General features: G+C 42.1%; 1 protein-coding gene across 9 annotated transcripts in view; it reads left to right on the forward strand.

Annotated features, from left to right (window-relative positions):
- The window catches only part of c33h15orf39 (chromosome 33 C15orf39 homolog), a 90,288-nt gene that overhangs the window by 45,815 nt on the left and 19,553 nt on the right, over nucleotides 1-24,920 (forward strand). For 5 of the 9 annotated variants that reach the window (XR_011953495.1, XR_011953496.1, XM_072553081.1 and 2 more), the window contains exon 1: nucleotides 15,551-15,782. The exons of 3 other annotated variants lie outside the window; for them this stretch is intronic. The gene's annotated coding sequence lies outside the window, so the exon portion shown is untranslated. Of the gene's footprint in view, nucleotides 1-15,550; nucleotides 15,783-18,427; nucleotides 18,584-24,920 lie in introns of those variants that run through there. One more of the 9 variants, XM_072553086.1, reaches the window with a different exon arrangement.

A 24,920-nucleotide genomic window follows, 5' to 3' on the forward strand; every position in this document is an offset into this window, starting at 1 on the left:
CCCATCAGTCTTCTCCCAGTCATCAGTAAAGTGATGGAAGGTGTTATCAACAGTGCTATCAAGCAGCACTTGCTCTGCAATAACCTGTTCAATGACGCCCATTTTGGGTTCCACCAGGGCCACTTAGCTCCTGACCTCATTAAAGCTTTTGTTCAAACAAGTTCAAGAGAATTGAATTCCAGAGGAGAAGGAGAAGTGATATCAAGGCTACATTCAACCAAGTTTGGCATCAAGAAGCCCTGGCAAAACTGGAATCAGTAGGTATTAGGGACAAACTCTCTGCTCTTTAGAATCATACCTGGCACATAGGAAAATGCTTCTGGTTATTAGAGGTCAGTCATCTCAGCTCCAGGACTCTCTGCAGGAGTTCCTCAGGGTAGTGTCCTCAGCCCATCCATCTTCAGCTGCTTCATCAATGACCCTCCCTCCATCATAAGGTCAGAAGTGGGAATGTTCACTGATGATTGCACAATGTTTAGCACCATTCAACACTCCTCAGATATTGAAGCAGTCCATGTTCAAATGCAACAAAATCCAGACAATATCCAGGTTTGGGCTGACACAAATGCCTGGCTATGACTATCACCATGAAGAGACAATCTAACCATCATCCCTTAATATTCAGTGATGTTATCATCACTTGAATTCCCCACTGTCAACATCCTGGAGGTAACCATTGACCAGTAACTCAACTGGACTTGTTACATAAACACATTGGCTACAAGGGCAAGTCAGAGGTCATGATTAGTGGGGTGAGTAAGTCAGACAGCACCTCCCAAAGATACAAACACTTCCATCCAGAAGGACAAATGGCAGAAGATACATGGGAACACCACCACCTTCAAGTTCCCCTCCAGGCTACTCCCCAGCCTAATTTGGAAATAAATTGCATTCCTTCACTGTTGCTGAGTCAAGATCCTGGAATTCCCTCCCTAATGGCATTGTGGGTCAACCCACAGCTGGTGGACTGCAGCGGTTCAAGAAGGCCTCACCTTCTCAAGGGCAATGAATGTTGGCCAGCCATCAACATCCCACAGATTAATAAAAACAAAAGCACCTCTATCAATTAGTCTACATATGGGATTTAATGTTTGGCTCCAAAATGGGATCAAATACAGTGATAGAAGGAATGAAACAATTATACCAAACATCCAGAGACAATATCCTGTGAGCCCACTTCCTGGAAGATTGGGATGTGGAAGGATGCACAGTTAGCCACTTGGAAGATTTCTCCTCCACAGCAATGGCTCAGTGGCTGTGACAATTTATTAATTCAATGTTTTTCAAGCGACTGAGGGGGTACCATTTGAGGGAGGTGCCCTCTCTATCCTTTACCTGCGAGAACAGGCTGTGCCTCATTCTAACCCACAAGACCTCCTCAGGGCCCTTTCACTTTGAGAACCCAGTTGCTGCCCGCAACGGGATGGTGACTATTATCCATGAGTAGAATATTTTGGGGAAACTTCACTGCCAACTGGACGGAGCAGGTGATGAACTCGTGGCATTATCACTCGACTATTAATGCAGAAACTCAGCTAATGTTCTGGGACCTAGGTTTGAATTTATTGTCGGAATTTGAATTCAATGAAAATCAAAACTATATGGAATTAAGAATCTACCGATGACTGTGAAACCATTGCTGATTGTTAGAAAAACCTATCGGGCTCACTCAGGGAAGGAAATCTGCCATCCTAACCTGGTCTGGCCTATGTGTGAGTCCAGACTCCTATCCGTATGTAACACAACTTGGTATGGAACTTCTCTGAGCAAGCTGCAAGAAATTATAGAGAGTTGTGCATGCAGCCCAGTCCGTCATGAAAACCATTGACTCCGTCTATAGTTCCTACCTCGGGAAAGCAGCCAACATCATCAAAGACCCCTCCCAGCCTAGTTATACTCTCTTCCACCCTCTTTCATTGGGCAGAAGATACAAAACATTGAAAACATGTATCAACAGATTTAAGAACAGCTTCTTCCCCGCTGTTATCAGGCTTACGAACGGATCTCTCATACATTAGAGATGATCTTTCTCTAGCATCTTCTCTGTACCTGTAATGCTATATTCTGCATTCTGTTCTATTATTGTGATATACTTATGGGAGGTATGAGTTGGCTGGTTAGCATGGAGAACAATACTTTTCACTGTGTCTTTATACACGTGATAAGAATAAATCAAATCCATTCAAAGACCTACAGCAATGTGGTTGACTCTGAAAAGGCCTAGCAAGCCACTTAGTTCAAGGGCAGTTAGGGATAAGCAATAAATGTTGGCCTGCCAGCTACACCCACGTCCCACTAGATTTTTAAAAAATCACTGACAGACGCCAAAAGAGGTTCCAGGTGCCTCATACACCGCCTCACTCTTTACCTCCGAGGGAACTGGAATAGCAGAGTTGGGGATGGTGGTGGTGGGGTGGTGGTAGTGGGAGTGGGGGCAGTACGGCCAGCTATCAAGGGGGTTGGGGAGAGCTGAATAGACATTCTGGGAGTTGGGGGTGGTCAGGGTGAGGGAAGTGGCTAAGAAGGCTCAGTCTCAGCAGAGTGTGTAATTTCACCACTGACATCTGTTCAGGCAGCCATTTTAACATTGACATCACACATCCCCTCCAAAAGTGTTACTGAACCAGGATGACTATGTTCTCAGCTTTTAAAACATGTTGCATCGATGGACTGCCAGCAGACCAAATTTGTGGGATTTGTGTTCACAGCTGTGGGACGCCATATGCAAATTATCAATGCTGCAGGCAGAAAACGATTATTATAAATTGAATAAGGTCGCATTTTGGTGTACAGGGATTTATGCCATCTGTACACAAGCACCTTTGCGCCAAAGGTAATTAATTTTCTTCAAATGATGTCTGACCCAAAAAAAGCCTGATATTGCATGCTGTTTAAAGCAGCAAATGCGAAACAGGTTGGCAGCACGGTGGCTCAGTGGTTAGCACTGCTGCCTCACAGCACCTGGGTCCCAGGTTCGATCCTAGCCTCAGGAGACTGTCTGGTGTGGAGTTTGCACATTCTCCCTGTGTCTGCATGGGTTTTCTTTAGGTGCTCTAGTTTCCTCCCACAGTCCAAAGATGTGTAGGTTAAGTGGATTGGCTGTGCTAAATTGCCCATAGTGTGCAGGGAAGTGCAGGCTGGTTGGGTTAGCCATGGGAAACGTAAGGTTACAGGTATTAGATGGGATGCTCTTCAGAGGGTAGGTGTGGACTTGATGGGCTGAATGGCCTGCCCCATTGTAGAGATTGGATGATATAGTGAATATCTGATTCCCAATTAGCTTGATCCAGATGGAGTCACTGCGTCTGATTAACATTTATTCAATGTATGATCTAACCTTGATTTACATTACAAAACACTGATTTACTTGCATTTACAAGGATTACCAGGAGACAATTATCTCGCCTCATGCTGCTCTACAGGAGTATCTTCTCATGTTATTTAGGTTTTTATAACCCATTTGATTAGAAACTCTGCCTGCTTAACTCTATTGATCTTGGATTACAAAATCAGACATTTGGTATTCATTCATCCTTATCCCTCTGCTAACCACCCTGAAGGACCCTGAGCTCTTTGAAAGTCCATTGTTTTCAAGAGCTAATCACACACTTCAGAAGTGTTGATGCCCGTCTGCCTCCACTCCTGTTCGCACAATGTCCTTCTTTGTTCCTTGGTAATTTGCCATATCAGCACAGGGTTTAGTCTCTAGACATCTTCACGTATGCAACAAATTGCTGTCTACATACAAGAATTCTGAACAATTTGTCTGCTTGTCAGAGATGTCCTTGTTACAATCTCATTGGAGCCAGTACAATCACAACTCACATTTCTCCTTCGCAGGCACAGATATTTTAACTGGCATGGGAATTTAATTGTTTCCCCATGTAAAGTTAATTTGGTTTAGCATAATACAAAATAAACATGTTACATATAACATTGGCAAGTGAAGGCCAATGCTTCCTTGCAGGCTTCAAAATGCAAAACCATCATTTTCTTCTTTTTTAAACTTCTGTGTTCTTAAATGGTTGAGACACTTTTGAAAATTTTTCTCAAACTATTTTCTAATCAAAATTTGGAGATGCTAGTGTTGGACTAGGATGCACAAAGTTAAAAATCACACAGGTTATAGTCCAACAGGTTTATTTGGAAGCACTAGCTTTCGGAGTGCGTCTCTTTCATCAGGTGAAAGGAGCAGCACTCCGAAAGCTAGTGCTTCCATAACCTGGTGTTGTGTGATTTTTAACTATTTTCTAGTCACCTGCGCGGTGATGTTATTATTTACCTCTGAAACTGGTGGGACTTGAACCTGAGTCTCCTGGTTCAGAAACAGGGACGCTATGCCCTTTGAGATACTTCCTAATCTTTTTAATGCTTTATTTAATCTGCTTTTCTAATCAACTTGTTCAGAGATGTTATCACACTCCTCTGGAGCAGATGGGACTTGAACCAGTGTGAGTATCCATTGCTTGCACCTGCTGCTTCCAAATTGATGTAATTGGACCAGGTACAAAAGAAATATGCTTTCACATTGATAACCGACATCCCCTAAATCCAACTTTAAACCTCAAATTGCATTAAGGAAAGGACTGCATTCAAATATCACCTTTCATAATCTCAGATTATCTGAAAAGGTTTTTATAGTTAATTAATTAGACTCGTGCTGTGCCAGCAAATGCATGAGGCAATTTGCACACAGAGTTATACAATAAGGAACATATCTGTTTCATAAGTACGGGTGGAGAGATAGGTGTTGACTCGGAATTCCACAGCAACTCCACTCTCCTTTGAGTACTACCTTGGGATCTTTTACCTCCAGAATCACAGAATTGTTACAATGCAAAAGGAGCCCATTCAGCCTATTGTGTCTTCACCAGCTCTCTGAATGAGCATCTTGCCTTCTCCCCATAGCCCTGCATATTGCACCTATTCAAAAAAACCATCTAACTCTATTTTGAATGGCTTCACAACACTGCAGCAATGAAAGAATAGAATAAAATCTCTTCAGTGGAAATAGGCTCTTTGGCCTCACAAAACTACACTGATCCTACGAAGAATTCCCCACCCAAACCTCTACATTTATTCCGGACTAATGCACCTTGCCTACATATCCCTGAACGCTATGCACAATTTAACATGACCAATGCACCTAACCTACACATAGAGTCATAGAGATGTACAGCATGGAAACAGACCCTTCGGTCCCAACCCAATCTAGTCCCACTTGCCAGCACCCGGCCCATATCCCTCCAAACCCTTCCTATTCACATACCCATCCATGGACTGTGGGAGGAAACTCACACAGACACTGGGAGAATATGCAAACTCCACACTGTGAGGCAACAGTGCTAACCACTGAGTCACCATGCAATTGCAGACAGTGACCACTTGCTGCATGCAAGTATACCCTCATATCACTTTTGCTTCTCTTACCAAATTATGCTAAGACTGTAGAGGAGCGAATGACTGCAGATGCTGGAATCTCTGCTGAAAACAACAAATGCTGGGGATCACAGCAGGTCAGACAGCATCAATGTAGAGAAAGCAAGTTAACACTGAGAATTCTAGGTGACTCTCATGACGCGCTCTGATGAAAAGTCATCTAGACTTGAAACATAAGTTTGTTCTGTCTCCATGGCTGTTGTCTGACTTGCTGTGATGTCCAGCATTTGTTGGTTTCAGTACTCTTAAATCTAGCCCTTTCCAGAACAGTTTCAGTTCTGAAGAAGGGTCACCAGACTTGAAACATTAACTCTGTTTTCCATCCACAGATGCTGTCAGACAAATGAGCTTCTCCAGGAATTTCTGTTTGATTTTGTTTCAAATCTCCAGCATTTGCGGTTCTTTGTTTTATCTCCATACATGAAGCCTTGCGAGTTCGCGAGGAGGGTCATGGGATCAGAATGAGAACTAGCATTCCTAACATTCCTTGTTCATTTAAAAGACCACTGCAATTAGTAACTCAGCAGAGATCAATGTGTCGATTTCCTGATGCATTCCAGATTACAGTATCTGCATATTCACCCAATGGATTTAAAGACGCCTTTGTTTAAAATTCAGTCAGAAGAGTCATTAGTCACAGAAATACTGCCTTTAGGCAAGGTTAAAAATCACACAATACCAGGTTATAGTCCAACAGATTTAATTGGAAGCACTAGCTTTCTGACTGCTGCTCCTTCAGCAGGTGGTTGTGGAGTATAAGATCGTATGACACTGCATTTATCGCAAAAGTTTACTATTCACAGTAAATTATACTATTCCGTTTTTGCTATAAATTCTGTGTCTTATGATCTTATACTCCACAATCACCTGCTGAAGAAGCAGCGCCCCAAAAGCTAGTGCTTCCAAATAAATCTGTTGAACTATAACCTGGTGTTGTGAGATTTTAAACTTTGTACACCCCAGTCCAACACCGGCATCTCCAAATCATGCTTTGAGGCACAGGACATTCACTTTCTTTTATTACCTGTGAAGTGTGAGATCTGAAGCATCAATGCCAATATAGTTGTATATAGGCTTTTACATTAGGCATCCACCTGCAAAAGTAACCTCATTTTAGCAGAACCGTAGGAATTATATGTAGTTGGTACATCTTATCCTAGGCTGCTGGCATTCCTTTAGAGGACCGCATGTTTGGAAGAAGAGCAGTTATTGTTTATGATTGACTGGCAATTTTAAGAACCATGGAACTGTAACATTTGCAGGTAGTTTTCAATTCATTTGAATTGGGTGTTACACATCAGATTATTATATAATTGGCTCGATTAGAGATAGGTAACAAGTGTGGGACTCACATCTCAAAAATCAATACCAAGGTCCGTCTGATTTGCTGCAATTTCTCATTTGAGAAAGTTTATTGAGGTCTCCCTAAATAACATTTGTGTGTGGGTTCCTGACATTAGTTTTTTATATTTGCTGAATTACCAGCATTCTAAATCAAAGCAAATGTGGTTGCTGCAGTGATAATGCCACTTCCCTCTGAGCAACTGGTATCTTTCAAAAAGTGGGATGTGGGGTTCCCAGGAGAAAGTCCAGATTCACAAGAAATTCCCAAGAATCTGTAAACAGCCCCAGAGGATCAATGAGACAGAGAAGATTGAAATCTCTGCCATCACGTCCAGTTGTATGGAGATCACCCTTTATATGCCATAAGTGAGGGTCACGCATCTCAGACTTTGTCAGAAGCCACACGACACATAGTATAATCCAACAGGTTTATTTGAAATCTCAAACTTTCAGAGCACAGCAGTGTTCCTAAAGATTGTGATTTAAAATAAATCTGTTGGACCATAAGTTGATGTTGTGAGACTTCTGGTTCTGTTAGCACACTTGTCTCTGAGACGGAGGTTGAGGACTGAAGAACTATTCCAGGATTTGAACACACACAGGAAGGCTAATCTTCCAGTGAAGCACTGGGGAAGTACTATGCTATTGACGGTGCTGACTTTTAAATGATAAATTAGTTTGTTGCTCCATTTATCCTCTAAAAGGTAAAATTGCCACAGTCCCAGAGACCGTTAGGGCTGCTCTCTCATTAGGGGTGGTCAGTGTAACCTGGGGGTCATGCCTCAGTCAAGAGGACAAGGTTGAGAAAGTGTAACCTTCATAGTAAACTCAGACGCTGCTCAACCTCTAAGATAGAAACGAAAGATGTTGTGACTCAATTCTGATGCAGAGCAGGGAAACTGTCTCCATTAATCTTTACCCTTCAACAAACAGGTTATCTGGTCATTATCACGTTGTTGCTATGTAAACTTTGTGTGCATTACAGTGGCTGTTACATTTTTTTAACATTACACAGAGACTACAGTTCAAAAGTACTTAATGAATGGAAAGCATTTTGTTACATTGTGAAACGAATAGTTATATAAATCCTCACTTGGTCTTCCTCACTTACCTCAAACTGAGTGGCAATCTTGCAATATTCATATAAAATGTTAATAATATGGGGAGATGGTGGCAAATTGATCATGTGACTGGAATAACAACTCAGAGACGCAGTCTCATGCTCTAAGGATATTAGTTCAAATCCCACCAGGACAGGTGGTGGAATTTGAATTCAATGAATAAATCTGATAGATAAAGCTGCCCGTAATAATAATGAACATAACAGCTATCACCATTTGTTGTAAAAACAAATCTGGTTCACTAATACAGTTTAAGGAAGGCACTGTGACATTTGTGTCGAGAGTGTGGAGCTGGAAAAGCACAGCTAATCAGGCAGCATCCAAGGAGCAGGAGAACTGACATTTCGGGCATAAGCCCTTCATCAGCTCATTCCTGATGCCGAAGCGCGATTCTCCTGCGCCTCGGATGTTGCGTGACCTGCTGTGTTTTTCCAGCACCACGCTCTCGATTCTGATCTCCAGCATCTGCAGTCCTCACTTTCTCCACTTTTTCTCTCTACCTGGTCTACATGTGACTCCAGACTCCTGTCCTCGGTTTGCCTTCCAACTGCCCTATGCAATGGCCTAGGAAGCCACTCAGTTTGAGGTAAGTGAGGAAGACCAACAAAATCCACATTCCCTAAAAGAAGTTTAAAAAATATTATTGAAAACTAAATCTGAACTTGTACTTCAGCTACACATTAAAATCCAATCGCTGTGTGCTAATATCAATTCCGAGGTGCTCAGTTGGGGAATTTCAGTTGTAAAATCCATGTTCTTCTTTTGAAGCGAAATGAAATCAGATTCACTGGTTTACCTTTTATGTGAAATCTGACATTTTTGAGGATCAAAAAACATTTACTATAAAAAAGTAAAATCACCACAGTCCCATGCTATCATCAGAGAGAGACAGCTGGTGGTGGGTTTAATCTGAGGGTCATCATGCCTCAGATGAGGGGAGAAGTTGACCAGGAGACTCCTTCATAGCTGGTGCAGGAATTGGACCCTAGCTGTTGACTTCACTGTGCATCGCAAATCTGCCCTCCAGCCAACTGAGCTATCTGCTGAATCATTTAGACTTAAACATTAGCTTGCTTTCTCTCCACATGTGCTCCCTGGCCAACTGTGATCGTCAGCATTCTTTCTTTTCAGTAACTGATTTACTATATGTGTCAATTAAACACTTACATTTTCAAGTCATAAATGCTGGAGTAGAAATCAAATGAGTACTACACCCAATCCGAATTGTTCCTTTTATATTCATTCAGTATAAAAAGCACCTCTATTAAATTTCAAGCATGCAGAAGGCTTGGCTCCAAATACTTTTACATGGAATACTGGCTGTCTGCCACATTCTTCTCATTGTGCCATTTCAAAGACACATATGATGTCACTTTAATTATCCAATACAAAAAAAGGATACTGCAGATTTAGCATTTTATGCTTGAATTAGGAAATTGAACTCCAAAACTGCCAAGAGTTGTTGTAGAAATACAATGTTATGAATTCCTGCATGCGTATAATATCATAGGACTTTGACTCAAGGTAAAAGACAATTCAACATGTAAGAGAAACTGGAGGGTGTACATTGTAGGAATGAGAGAACATGGATAAATAACATTGACAATAAGTTGAGCGATGACTGTTTAGTCATAGAGTCATGGAGTTATACAGCACAGAAACAGACCCTTCAGTCCAACTTGTCCGTGTTGACCAGACATCCCAATCTGACCTAATCCCATTTGTCAGTATTTGGCCCAAATCCCTTGAAACCCTATCCATATAAGTGGAGGAAGGTAACTATTGTGTAAACATACTTGGAATATTGCTAACCAGACACCAGAATGGATTGAGCAATAAAAACAAAGTATGGCTGATGCTGAAGATCTGAAAGAAAAACTATGTGCTGGAGAAACACAGCATCTCTGGCAGCATCTGTGCTTATGTCTCCAGAGGTAATGTTTAAGTTAAATATGACTTCTTCGAAAAAGGACACGGGCTGGTGCTCATAGAAATCTTATAATGATGTCAATTTGAAAAGAAATAAGCAAAATTTGTCTTCAGCTTAACTTCGGTTATGTTATTCTTAGACTTAAGTATAGGTATCAAAATCCTAAAGATTAAAATTGCAGCGAGCACAATTCTTTCAAACGTTCCATAAAGTTATAAATTCAAATGTAAAATCATTGCACTATGGTTTTAAAAGGGAAAGTTTACTAACCATTATATATCTTTTTTCATAGTGTCAATATCAAAAGGGTAATTTTCTAGTTGTAAATTAGCAAAAGTTGTGTATTCTCAAACAGGTATGAAATCTCTTTATTCCTGAATACATTGATTTCCTGCAGGTGATCATTTCCACAGTTGACCAGTATCACAGTAATTGATCTTATAGTGAACATTAAAAGTATAAGAAAACCTTAAATTGACCTGCTTTGACATAACTCTGGGGTGTGAACCTGCACCTTCTGACCCAGAGGTTGGGACATTGCCATTGTGCCACAAGATCCTTTTGAACCTTAAAAGGAGATATTTTTATTCAACCTGTTCAGTCACATGATAGCACATGCTTGGGCCAATAGGAAGTCAGACCTTCCAACTTGGAGGCTGGGACACAACCACTGTACCACAAGATCCTGTAACAAAGACAAAGAGAATTGTAGTCAGCAGGATTCAAGCGTACATTTGAATTTCTAACCCATCACTTTAATCACTTAGGCACGACTACGTAAGTTGAGTGAAGCACCCTCTCTAAACTGCTTCTAATGCAATTCTAGATACTTTTAATCAATTTGTTTAGCCATAGGTCAGGGACATGTGGGACCATCTCGTCTAGAGGTAGGGGTACTAGAAGTAGGATATTTTTGAATCACAATAGTCACCTTTGTCAAGCAAGGTGTGCTTCTGATTGGCATGGCAGGTGCTGAAACTTTATTCATTTTGTACTTCCTGACCCAATAATGAAGAAGTCAATCGATCGACTGCCTGTGTGGAGTTTGCACATTTTCTGTGCGTCTGCGTGGGTTTTCTCCAGGTGCTCTGGTTTCCTTCCACGTCCAAAGATGTGCAGGTTAGGTGAATTGGCGATGCTAAATTGCCCATAGTGTTAGGTGCTTCAGTCAGAGGGAAATGGGTCTGGGTGGGTTGCGCTTCGGAGGGTCGGTGTGGACTGGTTGGGCTGAAGGGCCTGTTTCCACACTGTAGAGAATCTAATCTAATTGTCATAACCATTACTTCAGCGCTAATGACATCAGCCAACTCCATGGTCTGAGAGTGTCTGTGTGGCACAGATACGTAATTAATACATTTACAAAGTTAATGTGGAAAGAGATCCTCTGGAAGACATTGGCTGAAGGGTGGTGGGAATGGATTCAATGACAACAGCAGGGTGACCAGACAAATTGATAAGCTTGTTCTATCACCGACAATAACCATGAAAGGTTGGATGGCCTCCTTCTGAGCGGTGGTAAAAACAATAACTGCAGATGCTGGAAACCAGATTCTGGATTAGTGGTGCTGGAAGAGCTCAGCAGTTCAGGCAGCATCATCGTTGGATGCTGCCTGAACTGCTGTGCTCTTCCAGTACCACTAATCCAGAATTTGGTTTCCAGCATCTGCAGTCATTCTTTTTACCTCCTTCTGAGCTGTATCAGTCTATGATTCCAAGTCTTTGAATTGTTTGCATGCTGATATTTTTAAGGCCTGTCTAATTTGCTTTAAATTTATGCTCTCTTTTGTCAAATCACCTAGCAAAGTTCTTTTAAGTGTGACCTTATCCAACTTTAATTTGATGAGTCATTGAGTGTTCAATGAAGAAATTACAATTTGCATGGCATGACAGAATGGACATTGGCCACATTAGAACTTTAAGCAAATGATAAATTTATTTCGAAAGTCAAACAAAAGGCCAACTACTCCAGAAGCACATTGGTCATTAGATTTGCGTAATACAGTATGAGCAAATCTGTTTTATTTTATTGTGCACTCATCAATAAATGCAAGTTATTTTACATAAACATCGTGAGCAGTATATAATAATCTGCCAAAGAGATAGCATAGCACATGACAGCAAGTAGGTAACTGTTACTCATAGGTCACATGCTATCTACAAGGACATTCGATGCCCTCACAGACAGCACGTGTATAAAAAGCAACATCATAGGGAATGAAGTCCACTGCAAAAGGTGGTATGAAGGAGAAAATGGTATTACTAAATGCCACAAGTTTTACAGTGCTCATTGTCATGACTGTTAGGGTTTACTGATTTATTATGTTGAATCTTGTGTAGATGTCAAAGGTAAATAGAATCATTAGCAATTAAATTCAGAGCAGACAAGTATTGGTATTCAATTATATTATTGCTGCTGCTGGATGGCTCTGTACCTTAAAATATTTGTTATTGGATCTCCCTGCTTAACTCAAACTTATTGGATGGACTACTATTATTTTGCGACATGTCAAATAAAGCAAGTATATGTGGCTCGGTTGATCACATTCTTGTCTCTGACACCAGGTTCTACGTTCAAGCCACACAAGTTCACAGTATCAGAGCAGCTCAATTGATGCATCATTTGTTTTCTCTAATGTAAACAGATCTTATTTGATGGAGAATATTGGAGTTAAATCAAAATAAAGAGTTATCTTTAAAATCAGTTGCCAGAGGGAACGGTGGAGGCAGATACAATTACAACATTTAAAATGCATCTCAAAGGGTACATGAATAGAATGGATTTAGAGGGATACGGGCCAAATGCTGGGACTAGATTTATTTAGGATATCTGATCAATATGTACAAGTTGTTTCTGTGCTGTATAACCCTATGATAGTTGGGCAAGTGTTAGTCAATGTCACAAAGATTATCTGGCCATTAGCATAACTATTTGAGGGAGTTTGTGCACAAAATGTTAGCTGCTACCTTATCAGAAGGCCTGCATTCAAGAAAACTTAACTGGCTGTGAAGTACTTTAGAAACAAAAGTAAATTGCTGTAAGAGATCAGCAGGTCTGGCAGCATCTGAGGAGAGAAATCAGAGTTAATGTTTCAGGTCAAGTGATCCTTGAGCTTTTCTAAATTTCAGTTTTTGTTTGATTTACAGCATCAACAGTTCTTTCAGTTTTTGTTAAGCATGTTCCAACATGCTCAGAAGTACTACACAAGTGCTATTAAATGCAAGTCTTTCTTCCTTTTATATAGATTAACATTTTTAAAGATGGCATGGGGAGAACACACTTTCAGACATCACCATTGATTCATGTTCACCTCAATACTGTCAGTACCTGTCCCCACAGTATCCAGTACTACAGTCGAGGTAAAAAACAATGACTGCAGATGCTGGAAACCAGATTCTGGATTAGTGGTGCTGAAGAGCACAGCAGTTCTGGCAGCTGATGCTGCCTGAACTGCTGTGCTCTTCCAGCACCAGTACTACAGTCCACAACCACTGGTTCTGGTGAGGAAGTGATCAATCCCAACAATCTGACATTGCAATAGAGCTGCCAGTCAAAAACTGGAGCACTTAATCAAAAGGCAGATTTCAAATGTAATGGGGCCCTGTGCAATTAAGGTGGCAAGCATAGTTACAGCTTGGTCTCATTTGAAAGGCATCACAAACTGCAACGTGAAGCTACTCTTCAATAGATTTACCCTGAACAAGAGCAAGGCCTTAGGAACACCACCACTTGCAAGTTCCTTTTGAAGACATATACCACCCTGACTTGAAATTATATGGTCACCATTCCTCCAGTCACTGGGTCAGAAATCCAGAAGCCACTCCCTAACAACCCTGTGGGTGTACCCACTTCACACAGTCTGCAGTGGTTCAGAAGATAGCTCATCACCTTATGAATAAACACTGGTTTAGCCAGCCAGCATCATCCATAAGTTAAAATTAACAGCCAATCCCCAAACATTCCAAGTGAAACAGCCATTTAGTCATACTTTTCATTTAAGATCAAGCATGCACTGTTTAATATACCAGTATTTACTTTTCAATATATGGTCACCTCCACATTGAGGGGGCAAATTTAGAGTAGGTGATTGTTTGGCAAAATACACTTATGCAGTACACAGGCATGACCTCAAAAATCCCAACATTAATCACTTTAATCAGCTACCTGGCTTCCACCCTGACCTTTCTGTACATGACCTGCCATAGTATTGAAATGAACTGCAACCCATCTTTCATTGGGACATTCAAGACTACATTCAGACCATCACAATTTGTACCTTCCACATCTGCAATCCTCACTCTCCAAGTATTTCAGAGTCAATAAAGTAGTCAACATTACAACATAGGAAACAGTAAGACAGTGCAAGAAGAGACATCCCCCTACTCATCTTTTCTTCAGAAAAATTAGTCAGAGCTGTACAGCACAGAAACAGTCCCTTCCAACCTGTCTATGCTGACCAGATATCCCAACTCAATCCAGCCACACCTGCCAGCACCCAGCTCATATCCCTCCAAACCCTTCCTATGCATATACCCACCCAAATGCCTTTTAAATGTTGCAATTGTACTAGCCTCCACTTCCTCTAGCAGCTCATTCCATACACAGACTACCCTCTGAAAAAGTTGCTCCTTAGGTCTCTTTTCTTTCCCCTCTCACCCTAAAACTATGCCCTCTAGTTCTGGACTCCCCAACCCCAGGGGAAAGACTTTATCTATTTATCCTATCCATGCCCTTCATGTTTTTGTAAACTTGTACAAGGTCACCCCTCAACCTCCAGGGAAAACAGCCCTAGCTTGTTCAACCTCTGCCTATAGCTCAAATCCTCCAACCCTGGCAACATCTTTGTAAACCTTTTCTGAACCCTTTCAAGTTCCACAACGTCTTTCCAGAATTGCACAATATTCTAACAGTGGCCTAACCAACACCCTGTACAGCCACAACATGAAACCCAACTCCTGTTAAGGAAGAATTTTTTTTCTCTCTAGAAGATCCTGCCACAGGAGAAGAATCCTTGAGTTAAGTAGATTCCTGACTACTGGATTAGTGGTGCTGGAAGAGCACAGCAGTTCAGGCAGCATGCAACAAGCTGCCTGAACTGCTGTGCTCTTCCAACACCACTAATCCAGTATTTGGTTTTCAGCATCTGCAGTCATTGTTTTTAAACCTAGATTCCTGACTAGTCAGGGAACCAAGGGTTATGGGAAAAATACAGGAAAGTAAATGGAACAAATGTCAAATCATGATCCCAGTGAACAGAGCAGCAAGCTCAAAGGGCCGAACGGCCTGTGTCAATTGCTAAAGGCTTTATACCACCTGCCTGCCTGCCTGCCTGCCTGCCATCTGACTTTCCATGAATTGTGCTTTAAAAGCCTTCACGCTAAATTACTATCTTCAGCTCACAGAAGACAGCACCTACCACACCCGCACAACCCACACCGACTGTGAAGGCACTGTGCGTTGGTGCATTTTTATAGTAGGTTGGCGCCCACGTGATAGGCGGTGCCCGCCCCCACGCTGCCTCTCGAAAGGCAGCCACGCCCCCCACAGCACGCTGCTGAGCCTAGCCACGCCTCCTTCCGCCCTGCGGTGCGATCGGGGAGCCGTGACATAACCACGCCTCCTAGTCGGAAACCGTGGACTGCCGTGGCGGTCCGATGCAATGCACACGTGACCCCCCCCCCCCCTCCTCCCCCCCCCCCCCCCACCTGCCCTGCGCGAGCGCTCCCGCCTACGGAGAGATTTGAAAAGTGGGGCCGGTTAGCGCGGGCCGGCCGGCCGCTTCTTTCAGCAGCGGAGCGGGCTCTCCGCCTCAGTGCGGTATGTGAGAGAGAGACGGGAGCTGCCACAGGGAGTTAGAGCGGGGGCAGCAATGAAGGAAATAAACATTACATTCGGTTACCGCGTCTAGATTCACGGCGCCGTGAGAGGATCAGTCGATCGTAACGGAGAGGTGAGCTGAGGGGAGGGGGAGATTATATACTGTATACATTATATATGTCTATATTATTGTATATGTGTGTTGGGCGGTGATGTTAAGGGTTGGGGGTGTCTGGGGGCGGCTGTCAGTAATCAGAGGGTCTGTGGCGTGGTATCAGTGAGAGTGGGGGGGGGGGGTCAGAGGGTGTGTGTCTGGGGGGGTCAGTGGGTGTGGGAGGGTTCAGAGGGTGTGAGTGTGGGGTCAGGATCAGAGGAGGGAGGGGGTGGGGGAGGATCAGAGGAGGGTGGGTGTGGGGGGGAGGATCAGAGGAGGGTGGGTGTGGGGGGGAGGATCAGAGGAGGGTGGGTGTGAGGGGAGGATCAAAGGGGGAGGGGGGAGGGTGTGAGAGGGGAAGGATCAGAGGGGGAGGGGGAGGATCAGAGGGGGTGGGGGAGGATCAGAGGGGGTGGGGGAGGATCAGAGGGGGAGGGTGTGAGAGGGGAAGGATCAGAGGGGGAGGGGGAGGGGGAGGATCAGAGGGGGAGGGTGTGAGAGGGGAGGATCAGAGAGGGGGAGGGGGAGGATCAGAGGGGGAGGGTGTGAGAGGGGAGGATCAGAGAGGGTGGGTGTGAGAGGGGAGGATCAGAGAGGGTGGGTGTGAGGGGGAGGATCAGCGGGGGTGGGTGTGAGGGGGGAGGATCAGTGGGTGTGAGGTGGGAGGATCAGAGGTGTGGTGGTGGTCTGAGAGTGTGGGGTTGTGGGGGGGGTGAGAGGGTGTGGGTGTGGGGGGTGCAGAGGGGGAGTGGGGGTGGGTTAGGGTGTGTGGGGTCAGGAGGTTGGGGGGGTGGGAGGGTCTGAGAGTGTGGTAGGGTCAGGGGTGTGTGTGTTAGGGAGGTGGGTCAGAGGGTTGGGGCAGGGGGCACCAGGGGTGGAAGTGGGATGGGGGCAGAGGATGAGTGTGAGGGTTGTGGGTGGCGATCGAGTGGGTGTGTGCGGGGTTCAGAGTGTGGGGAGGGGTCAGACACTCGGGGGTGGGCCGTCAGGGTGGGTGTGTGGGTGGGAAGGAGGTCAGAGGATGTTTGTGGAGAGTCAGAGGATGGGTGTTAATGATTTTTTAGAAGATTTGTAGCTCAGGTTGAGGTTCTGGATGTAAGTTTACCTTGCTGAGCTAGAAGGTTCATTTTCAGACTTTTCGTCACCATATTTGGTAACATCATCAGTGAGCCTCTGGTGAAGCGCTGGTGTTTTGGCCTTCTTTCTGTTTATGTCTTGGTTTCTTTTGGTGGGTGATATCGTTTCCAGTTCTTTTTTTGAGGCGGAAGTAGATGGAGTCTACATTGTGGAGAGTAGGGGTCAGAGGGTGTGTGTGTCGGAGGCGGGTGTGCGTGGGCAGTGGGGGGAATGAGTACATGTGTGGGAGTGGGAGGGATGGGACAGCATGTGTGGGGGATGGTGTAGGGGGTTGCATGAGTGAGGGGGTGCCCGTAGGGGGTTTGTTGTGTGGTGGTGGTGGTGGGGTGTAGGGGCATGAAGGTGTGCAGTGAGGTGTTAGGGGTTGAGAGGGGTTGGGGAATTGTGTGTGTGTGTTGCATGGGTTTGATTCAGAAGGTATGGGGGGTGCTGCTGTAAAGTAGGTAGAAGGTTGGGAAAATGAAGGATGTAAAGGCTGGAGTAGATGGATTCTTAATCAATAAGGAAACATAGGGTTATAGGGAAAGGCAATAAAGTGGAGTTGTGTCATTGCAGATCAGCCAAAATTTCATTGAATGGTGGGCTAAATGGCCAACTTCTGTTCCTTTGGTGCATGGTCATACATGGAGGGATTGAAGAGGGGAAGGGGCAGATGTTGTGAAGGATGATTGGATTTGGAAATTGGTAGATGTGAGGGTTGGATGGTGGTACATGGTGATGGGACTTAATGGAGAAAGTGTCAGGGAAGTGGAGATGTAGAGAGTGTGCAGGAGATGCCGCCAGATTGAGCGATTTTAGGTGCATGAAGTTTAGGAGAAACAAGTGGGTAGTGGAGCAGGGAGAGGAGGGAGTTATGGCGAGTATGCATGAGAGTAGGTGTTTGATGGAGGGGGGAAGTGTAGAAAGAATTGAAAGGGTGTGGAGATAATGTGATTGGATGGTGAGGGAGGTGGAGTGGGTCAAGGAAGGGAAGAAGTCGGAGTAGTACTGGTGAGGGAGTGTTGTTGGATTTTGGGGTGTGGGGGTGAGTTAGGTTGAGAGGGATCCATTTATGGTATTGGATAGGCTTGGTGACATCTTGGCACCTCCAAGAGTTCAGCCATGACCCTGGTCATTGATCTGTCCTCTCCCTCCCTCTAACCTGCTGCCACAGTGTACTAATGAGCCAGTGTAATTTTCATAAATTTTGCTATAATGTTTCTTCAAACAATGCTTTTGCTTTTCATCTTGTGTCAAGGAGTAGAAAGTTATTTTGTTATAGAGTCTCCTATGTTGCATAGTCTACATATGCATTCTATGGTTTGTTTGTGACTTTATTTTCTTTATAAGTTTGCACTTTTTAACAACATTTAAAGTTTCTTACAGGGTTCCTATACTTCATTGCAACAAATTTGGCATTTACAACTTATGATGTGGCCCACTTTGGTTCAAAAGTACTGAATCACATAATGGATAGGCTGTAGGTTAGCAAATAACAAGTTTTTAAAGTTGCAAAGAGGTTTTTAATGTTCCACAGAAAGATGGAGAATTTGTGGTCTGTTTATCAATGCAGTAATTTTACTTTGTTTTTTCAAGAGGAAGGTGCTAAAACCACAAGAAAGGAAGGAAATTTGACACGTGCTCTTCTCAACTTGTCATAAAATGTATGTTGCACGTCAGGAACTACATTGATTGCTGGAGAGTTTTGGAACTCAAAGACCTTGTGTTTCTATATGAGGAACCTCTTATTAATCTAACACCTTTATTGTCTCCTGGAGCAGTTAGTTTCATATCATGACTACATTGGTGAAATTCTGCTATCAAACCAGATGGAGAGGAAGGACTTGAAGTAAAACAGGAAATATTCTCAGCCCAGGAAGCATCAGTTGGGAAGGGGGGTTGGGGAGGGGTCATTAGTATCCCAAGTTGTCATTTGCATGGTGATTTTTGTCATGGTTCTCAAGAGTTTCTACTGAATTCATTTCCTTTCATTGTTTTTGTTTAATTTGTATCTCGGATAGTTTGGGTGCGTGGCGCCCTCTAATGGTCACTAGCTTCTGTGTTCCTGTCAGAGTGAAAACTGTTCACAGGGAGGAGTGTAAGGAAGAGTTGCTGAACTAAAGTACTGTTTTACTATAGAGGCATACATCAAAAGTTTGTACAAAGATGTTATGGCTCAGGAAGGCAATGCTAAGTAGGAACACTATGTGAAAAGACATGACGCCCCTTTTCTTACTCAGTCATAAAGTGGCTGATGTAAAACAGGCTTGCCACGCAGCAGACAATGACAAAAATGGTTCAAGATAGGATGTAATTCTTTTACATCAGACAGACATTTAACTGTCTTCAACATTAAGATGTTTTCCCAAGCATGATGGTAGGAGTTAATGATTTCTACCCAATTTCTATGCATGAGTGTTAAATGTCATGCTGATGTGTTTTGTTTTGTGTGGAGTTTTAAGGTAAATGTTTTGTATTCGTAATAATGAAGCTACTTAGAGGAAAAATTTACATATCACCTTTAATGTGGTTATTTTTTTCCAAGGTGCTTTGCAGGACCTTTATCAAACAAAATTTTACACTTTGCCACATAGTGAAAATAGGATAAAAGTCCAAAATTTTGGGGAGGTAGGTTTTAGGATATATTAAAAGGAGAGAAAGATGTAGGAAAGCTGAGACAATTTTTTTTAGTAACTGATGGCACAGTAATGGTGAAAAATGGAGATGCTGAGGAATATATTACTCTTTTGTGTGAGCAGAAACAGGTGACAATTGACAATTGTTATGACTGCTGACTAAAAGTCAGTGGGCGGCACGGGTGGCACAGTGGTTAGCACTGCTGCCTCACAGCGCCAGAGACCCGGGTTCAATTCCTGCCTCAGGCGACTCTCTGTGTGGAGTTTGCACATTCTCCCCGTGCCTGCGTGGGTTTCCTCCCACATTCCAAAGATGTGCAGGTCAGGTGAATTGGCCGTGCTAAATTGCCCGTAGTGTTAGGTAAGGGGTAAATGTAGGGGTATGGGTGGGTTGCGCTTTGGCGGGGCGGTGTGGACTTGTTGGGCCGAAGGGCCTGTTTCCACACTGTAAGTAATCTAATCTAATTTAATCTAAAAGTCCATGGTGTAAATATCTTAGCACTTAGTAACGTAGAAACAAGATTTGGAGGTTATGGAATGGAACGTTTGAAGTTCCATTGAAGGCAACTGAAAATGTGACCTTGAAATATGACAGTCATACAAGCTGGCTTTCACGTTTGGAGATACTTGCAGAAAGGGTTTTTGGAATAGGAGAGAGCATAGTAAGTAGGGTTCCAGTGTCCTGACCATCTTGTAGGCTGATCCCATAAAGTACCTTGCCCTCCTCTTTCCCAGTTTCTCTGGTGCAGCCATTCTGTTAGCAACCCTAACTGAGAAAATCTGAAATCATTGGAAATTAATGATTAATGCTGGAAGAATTTAGTTCCGAAGAGAAGGCTGAAGTGTTTTCCTTCAACCTCAGTTGAGATTGTTTTGAAGTCAGTTTTTTTTAAGATTGATTCCCTACAGTGTGGAAACAGGCCCTTCAGCCCAACCAGTCCACACCGATCCTCCGAAGAGTAACTCACCCAGACCCATTTCCCTCCCACTAATGCACCTGACACTATGGGCAATGTAGCACGGCCAGTTCACCTGACTTGCACATCTTTGGACTGTGGGAAGAAACGGGAGCACCCGGAGGAAACCCACGCAGACACAGGGAGAGAATGTGCAAACTCTATACAGACAGTTGCCCGAGGCTGGAATCGAACCTGGCACCCTGGCGCTGTGAGGCCGCATTGCTAACCACTGAGCGCCAGTTGTTGGGCTAACAGAAAATATGCATAAGCAACAAATGAATTGAGACAGGAATGGTGATGAATGACGGAATCTTTAGAACGATTAAAGAATTGAAAGCTCAGCTAAGGGTTAGTTAGCACCCCAAGATTGAAGACAGTTTTGTTTAGTGTGCACTGCAGGTCAGGGGAGGGAGATTGTTCCTTTGCCACTGATTCAGAGTTTGCATTTTCATGGATCTTAGATGATTACTGTGTAAGAAATTGCAACTTATTCATGGAGGGATTCATGAGGTTGTTGGATCTCATAAACCTACATATAGAATCTGGCATCTTCAGATGATCTCACTATAGAGACGAGAAACAGCAGAAGAAGTTCACTTAGGTTGCAGGATGGGAAGAGAAGCTTGCTTTTTCTCTTTTAGAGTACAGTTTGAGGTAAGTCCTATTCTCCTGGATGCTGACTTGTCCTCTACACATGAAAACAAATGACAATTTTCGTAACATCATTAACTTCAGAGTGTGATTCTGCACTAAAAGATTGGGATCTTTGCTGCTGATGTAATGGAACTCCTGTCTTCTGAACATTGCTTTTCAAATTGATCACGGCTTTGTATACTGAAGTTTTAAACTGAACCTTTCAATTTTGAGTAGCAACGTGATCTTGAGTGAGACTCCACAATTTATTTAGTGGACTGTTGTTTGATCCTTCAACAATTTTGTTCCATTGTGAGAAGTTACATACCCACTGTTGTGAATTAAAGAAATATGCATATAGTAGGGGATTATAAAGTTGAGTTATTTCCAATAAATTAAAGGTTAAATATTTGAAATGATTTTTAAAAAAGTAACAGAGATCACAGGACTGCACGTAGGCACTTTGTATCTTTACAGCAATAAGATGATTGATAAGAGAGATCTTTATTACCTAGCCTAATGCAAGAAATCGCCATAATAAAATCATATTCACAATTAAAGAGAAATTGACTACCATAGCTGTAGTAGAATTAAAGACCAAACCGTTTCATTAACAATTATGTAAACTTCCCTCGAACTTTCAACTTAATTTCTCATTAAGGAAGCAAAACTGGATTTGGAACGTAAAGGGGTGGAAGTTGATAACAATTAGGAAACCACCCCTCTATGTAAGAAATTAGCTATGCAGCCTCAAAGAACAACATAAGTGACCAGTTGAATTTGTTGGGTTTGCTTGAGTGTTTGTGCTGAAGGTATGGCTATTGATGTAAGGAAATGATAACCTCCTTAATTGAGAGAGAGCCATCTCATTAATTTTACAGTCTTCACTTTAGGATCATGGTCAATGTTTTTAATAATTGGGTATCCTATCTAAAATTTACTAACAATAATTGAATTTAAAAAAGGAATTCTCTATTAGAAGTAAGATTGTATTTTCTCTCCTTTTTCTCTATAATCTGGATGAAACTCAATATTTGGAAGATATAATACTTGGGAGCTCCTTTTATTTTGGGAGAAGTAGATCAGGCTTTTGAGTCTTTTTAGCATCTTGGATTTTTTTAACCTAAATTTGAAAGACATGCTTAATCTGGAATTGTGCCAGCAGTGAGTAGGAATATAACTAACCACATTGTATGCATATCTCTGACCTGCAAATTGAATTCCCTGTTAACTTGTTGGTTAAAACCAGAAGAAATTGGGTCACCTGCAATATTTGGAAATCTTTGATTTCAAATTTTAAACAGAGCAGTGATGGGTCAGAATTGTTTGTTGGATTAATCAATTTGTCAATTAATCTAAAAGCATTTTTTAGTCATGGACAATCTAAATCTGTTATGGATGTTTTCATTTGTCTTTGATATTTATTGTGCTTCACTATTTTATTTCATAAACATGCTTTATTCACAAATTATATGTAAGCAGAAAAGTACAGCACAGGGCTGTACTTTGTCAAACTTCACCTATATTTGCACACTTGCCATGAATAAATTGAATGTTGGCTGGTAGTACATTTTCAAAAAGGGCAAAATAAAGGCACAACCTGTGGATTATGGTGAACATGAATGTACTTGGGCAAATGACTATTAGACCATTAAATGCAGAGGTATTATAAAATAGTTTGTTTTTAAAAGGTGAGGGGGGGATGAAATATTGTGGTTTATGATAAATCTGAAACAAAAGAAAGTGCTGGAAGATTATGGGTCAGTCAGAACAAATAAAATTACAAATCTAGCAAAGCTATGACACTTCAGGAACCTAGTAGAAGAAAATACAAAACTATAATTATAATTTTCTCTTTCACTGTGCTGCCATTGTAGCTTCTGCATTTTCAGGAGAAGGAAGCAGATAGGGTGGTTTCGACCTATAGTCTGGTAACCATTAAAAATCATATTGCTATCTGTGTTTCTCCAATTTTCATGCTTGCTTATCGCCATGCACATTGTAATCTATTTACAATCTATTTGGGATTCACCTGCATATACTTTTCCCTTGTGCCATTCAACCATCATCTGTTTTATCCAAATCTCTTTGCAGTTCTTTCTAGCATTTTTCTGGTTTTATTAATTCTTCGTTTATATTATCCCTTGTTATGTTCATTTTTTAATTTGGGGACATCTGGTTAGTAAATAAATGAGCAGTCTTGAGTGAATGCTATTAAAAGAAAATTAGGGTCATGTTGATTTAAGTGGTTAACAGGTAAGATCATAAAACAGCAGATAGGCTTACTTAATTTAAAAAGAAATTGAGATGTGACATCTTCAGTTGTTTCAACAGTGCCAGTATGGAGAGATTTATTTCGTGAGTGGGGACCAAATTAATTTTAAGACATTTAATATACCTGAAGTGGTGTCATGGCTGTTTTCTTTCATTAGAAAATGTGAAGAATTTTAGATGAAGAATACATATCCTCAAGCAGACTGTAGGTTATTTCCCTTGCACGATATGTTGCCCTGGGGATGGATGGAACTTTAGGCACTTTTGGTTTTGATTTATCTGAATATTTGTTCGTTGCAACTTGGGCAAGGTGTGTGGAATTTGCACCTTGATTAGGGAAGGTGGCCAAAGTAATTTGTTAATCTGGCGTTTGCAAAAGACTTTCTCGGGATGCTCCATTTTATCATAAAGTCATTAAACTACTGAAGGTAGTGTTGTGAAGGCCAGAGAAAAAACTTACAAGTAGGATGAAGCAGCAGACTGTGAAAAAGAAGCAATTAACATCAAGGAGAGCAAGGCCAGGACATTATGGAAGGGGTAGAGGTGGAGGTGTTGCAAGAAACTAGACATTAATGCTGGTGCATCATGACAAATAAGTTGGAATAGCCAGTACATCAGGACTGGAGGAGACTTAAGATAATTGAGAGGAAGAATAGAAACAGGGCTGGCTATTTTTATGTTTAAGTATGGCTTTGAGGAACTTAGTTAAAAATCACACAACACCACGTTATAGTCCAACAGGCTTAATTGGAAGCACACTAGCTTTCGGAGCGACGCTCCTTCATGGGATCACCTGATGAAGGAGCGTCGCTCCGAAAGCTAGTGTGCTTCCAGTTAAACCTGTTGGACTATAACCTGGTGTTGTGTGATTTTTAACTTTGTACACTCCAGTCCAACACCGGCATCTCCAAATCTTGAGGAACTTGGTAGTGTTCTCGTACCTTTCCCAACTGGATGTTAAGCTCTTCTGTATAAATTGAGTATCAGCTGTTATGGGGTCACAATATGCATTCAGATTTGAGAGGCTAATCATTCCATATTGACTTTGTTCAGAAATAAAACAGAATAGCTGGATCATCACATGCAAAAAGCTTCTAAGGTTATTTCTTCAATTCTATAAGATTTCATCAACTGGAGAAATGTTATCTATGTGAAATTGTTTACTTCCAAGACTGTACAACTATCACCTGTTGGGACTTTGACTTGGGGTGTGTGTTTAATGTGTATTAATTAAAAGCTTTGAGTTAACAGCAAAATGCTATAGTGAAATATTTGTTAGGGACTTTTCAAGTGGCAAAGGATTGATAACTAGTAGTTAATTTCCCTAGATATTTTGCGTCTTGTTGAAATTGAGTTGTATTTCAAATGCTAGTTTAAGGCTGCATTTGGAAATCATTAATATCACGAACAGTTAAGTTTGTAATTTATAACATTTGCTCTGACCAATGTGCAAAAAATTAAAAGCCCAGAAATAACTTTTTAGTCCAAAGTTGGTAAAT

This window comes from Chiloscyllium punctatum, chromosome 33 (assembly GCF_047496795.1).
Source record: "Chiloscyllium punctatum isolate Juve2018m chromosome 33, sChiPun1.3, whole genome shotgun sequence".
In the NCBI taxonomy this organism is placed as follows: Eukaryota; Metazoa; Chordata; class Chondrichthyes; order Orectolobiformes; family Hemiscylliidae; genus Chiloscyllium; species Chiloscyllium punctatum.